Below are 4,541 nucleotides of genomic sequence, written 5' to 3'. Positions count from 1 at the left end.
AGATATTAATCTCTTTATAGTGCAATTCTTAACCTTTTTATATTAATGTCAATATTGGAACAATGTATCTTGGATGTTTTCACTATGTATCTTTGCTACGCAACACCGATGTACATGTTTATATAGTTTTAGAATGTTGACAATAACGAGGCCATTTCCAGAATTGGGAATTTTGTCACTCAAGTACAAATAAAACGTCATGAGTAAAGATTAATCTCTTTATAGTGCAATTCTTAACCTTTTTATATTAATGTCAATATTGGAACAATGTATCTTGGATGTTTTCACTATGTATCTTTGCTACGCAACACCGATGTACATGTTTATATCCAGTTTTAGAATTGCATTATTGATCATGAGTAACGTGAGTAATAATATTACTCGAGTGATGCCCAACTCTGGCCGTTGCAAAAGACAAATATTTGAATTATGCAATTTTTTGTCTCTGTAGATGCGTGTCACCCAAAATGAGATCGCTTGTCACCTCTGACACCCGTGTCATAGGTTCATCATCACTGATCTAGACACACAGCAAGTGTTATGAGTCAAATAGGACTCATATTCTAAGGGGCTGCTGCTCAGAGCTGATGAGTTCATCCTCCTACCCTGTTGGGTCTAGAGAATAAAGCATGGAGCCACAGAGGATTATTTTTGGACCTTAAAATCCAACAGAATTTGTTCTGCTAGGTTTTGGACTTGATTAGGACTGGTGGTTTGTTTTTTCCTCCAATTTCTACATTTTGAAATGGGAATGTCTATCCTAAGTCTATCCTACTATTATATTTTGGAAGCAGGTATCTTGCCCAGTTACACAGATTCATAGCTGAATAGAAATTTGGCCTTAGAGGAATCATACCTCCATTCTCACCCACTCTTGATGTACACAAGATTTGGGATTTAAAGTTAAGGCTGAAATGGTTTAAGACATCTGGGCTTTTGGCCAGGATGAATGTACTTTGTATGTAAAAAGTACATTTTACATTTGAGGGATTCAGAAGGAATAGTGTTATGGGCTAAATTATGTTCCCCTCAAATTCATATGCTGAAACCCTAACTCCCAGTACTTCAGCATTTACTCTATTTGGAAATAGGACCTTTAAAGATGGAATAAAGGTTAAATTATGTCATACTATTAGTGGTGGAAGTAGGGTATCCTCTTCCCCACTCAGTGCTAGGAGTCAGGTCCTTATAATATCTCCACAAAAATAATTTTCTGAGACTTGAATGGGAGGATGAGTGGTTTTTATTTGTGTGAAATTACATCCTTAAGGTTCCAAAGTCACATTTCCCTTAATGTAGCTCTGGAAGAAGTGCACCTGGGGATTCTGTATAGCTAGAAGCAAAGCCAGTGTCCAGAGTTTCCATTCCATGATGGAACTGGGTCCAGTGTAGCATGAGGCTAGTTGCAGTCCATTAGTCCATTGTGTATGGTCCACATGGTTGTGGGCCATGTGGGTGAATGCAGGGAAACCAAAAGAGTGCACCCTCTGCAACAAGAGTCCCAAGAATCCTGACAACACAAGAGAGCTAGGAGCTAATAGGGCAAAAGAGCAAACTTCTTTTAAGAGATTAAATGTCTCAAATCTTCCCCTACTTACAGTGGCCAATTACCTGTTTCCAGGTGTGACTGACAGACAAGCACCCTCCCTATGTCACCCAGACCTTACTGGGTATGTGTCTATTCTCCTTCTGTCCAGGCACTTCCCCCAGGGCTCTGCAGGGAATAGATCAGTGGCTTCTAGGGGAGTGTTAAACTGCAGCTTCCTAGCAAAGCTGTACAAATGGCATGCCTATAATATTTGGCCTTCCCTTTGCTCCTTTCCTGTTATTAATAACCAGTTTAATTATAATGGTATCATTATGGGAAGCTTCTAATTCAATCTGACTGATGTCCTTATATGCAGTTGAATCTGGACACATAGAGAGACATCAAGGCTGTGCAAAGACAGAAGCAGTCACATAGATGAAAGACTATGTGAGGATACAGCAAGAAGGCATCCAGTGAAAGCCAAGGAGAGAGACCTCAGAAGAAACCAAAACCTACTGGCAACTTGATCTTGAACTTCTAGGTTCCAAATATGTGACATAATTAATTTCTGTTGTTTAAGCCACCCAGGCTGTGGTATTTTGTTATACCAGACCTAGAAACTTAATTGATCAGGTTATCAGCCTGGTGGACTGGATAAAAACCATTGTAAAGTCAGTTTACCCAAGAAGGAGGCTGTCTGATTCCCTCTATAAATGCCAAGTGGAACACCCCAGATGAAGCAGTTGATATGCTTCCTATGCAAGCCACCTGGGACTAGCTTTATGATGACAAGGATATTCATCTTGAATATGCCCTTTACCCAGGTTATAATAAATACTGTGCTTAAGGATATCTCTTTTGCATAAGCATCTCATGAAACTTATTGCTGAAAAATAAAACAATAATCCCAGAAGTCTTATGGGATTTGCTGACTCAGCTTTCCCTTATGGGTCTTACTGATGCTAATAAAAGCATTAGATTAATTAACAAACGAATGAGGAGAGGCAGAGGGGAGAGTCCAGGGACTCATTCCAGCAGGGAAGAAATTTTTAGATGGTTATTAAGAAATGGTATGCATAAAAAGGCACTGATGGGATTCAAAAACAAAAAGAGCTTATCATAGCACTATGAAAGGTTAGGTGAACCACTGGGACTTCCTGCTAGCTCCCAACATTAAAGGGCCCCAAAATAAGTATGCTTAATTTACTCCAGTTTGGAGGATTTTTAAAAGCTGTAAAACAAAAAATAGAATGGGAATCCATCTGGAATTGCCTGAGGCAATAGTCAAGCAGATTAACAGAAGGTCCCTTTGACCACTTCCAGAGTCCAAAATCTTCTGCACATGAGTAAGTAAAATGGTCAAAAGGTGGAGAAGAGATGTTTCTAGGATTCTGAGACATGGAGCCTCATGCATGTGGCACCAAAATCTGTTGGATAAGTAATAACACAGGCTGCAATTAGATTGAGAGAACATAGGAATGTAAATGTTGATGGGATTAAGGTGGAATTTGGGGTGGAAATTGGAATGTTTAAACAGGCTTTATGTAAAGGGTTCATGTATCCTTTACCTGAATGTTTTATAGGAATAAATATTATGTTTGACAGGGGGACACTTACTCTACCTGGTACTATAAAATCAAAACCTGTTAAATAAGCACAAATGGAGGCTACAGTTAGGAATGTAAGGATTCATGCGGTCAAAGTGAAAGTTTGGACAAAAATGGGTATGTTTGAACAGGCTTTTTGTGATGTGGTTGTATCTCTTTCATCTAAGAATAAAATGTAATATGGGGATGGATACTGTATATGACTGGGGAATATTTCTCCTACCTACATTTTAAAACAGAAGACATGTATTGTTAGGGTTGTTGAAGGAGGAATGCCTGAAGCCAAAAGGGGTAAAGAATTATACGTTTAGCCAATGTTGAGTGCAGGGTCAGTAGTGGGAAGGAGAGGTCCCTGATCCAATGTCCTTCCTGGCTGGCTCAGGAGGGCCCAGAAGGGAGGGCGGCCTAATTGAAGCCTGCAATCATGTCACCTGAGTAGGATTTGGAGGTAAGCCCAGGATGAACTGCCTCTGCCTACTGCTCTCTGAGTAGCAAACTCGGAGTGAACAAAACCAGGGTAATGGCTCCCCTTCCCCATGGAACCCTCCCAGGTTTCAGCACCAAATGTTAGGGTCACCAAAGGAGGAATGCACAAGGCCAAGAGGCGTAAAGAATTATAAATTTATTATTATATCTACTAGCAGAAGGGCTAAGGCCAAAACGGCATCAACAGCACAGAGTAGGGGGAGTGGGATATTTATGTCTCTTGTAAAAGTCAGTCAGAGTAACCAGTGGGACCAGGTGCAGGTGGAGGCCAGGTGGAGGCAGACACCAGAAACTGAAAGAGGTAGTTTACTGGAAACTGAAGGCCGTTAATCATGAAAACTATAAAAGAATAACAAGGAAAATCACCAGGAGGGGGGCATAATGGAGAGCAAGTATGTAACTAAGAATTCAGGGAGGGGTGAGTGCCACAAGAAGAGCATAATGGAGTGCAAGAATATGCCTAACATGCACATCTTCCCTTTAAGAAATATTAATTGGTAACGCTAAATAGGAATGAATAAAATTGCCTGAGCTTGCACAATCTTATGTAATAAAGAGGTAATATGCAAATTAACCCTCACACCCTCATAAGATGGCTGCTTATGACCAGGCCAGCAGGGGGGTTAGTGAGGGACAACCAAACGACTGAACAGCAGGCTGCATGGGGCAACCAGGCCAGCAGGAGGGTTAGTGAGAGACGACCAAATGACTAAACAGCAAAGCAGGCTGCGTTGGGTGACCCAGCCAGCAGGGGGTGCAGTTGGGTGCAACCAGGCCAGCGGGGAGGGGCAGTTAGGGGCAACCAGGCCAGTTGGGGGGGCAGTTAGGAGCAACCAGGCCGGCAGGGAAGGAGGAGTTGGGGGCAACCTGGCCAGCAGCCAGGGGGGGTTAGGGGTGACCAGGCTGGCAGGGGGGGCAGT

This window comes from Myotis davidii, unplaced genomic scaffold, assembly GCF_000327345.1.
Source record: "Myotis davidii unplaced genomic scaffold, ASM32734v1 scaffold229, whole genome shotgun sequence".
Classification (NCBI taxonomy): domain Eukaryota; kingdom Metazoa; phylum Chordata; class Mammalia; order Chiroptera; family Vespertilionidae; genus Myotis; species Myotis davidii.
The sequence above is the reverse complement of the archived record's forward strand: the minus strand, read 5'-3'. Positions refer to the sequence as shown.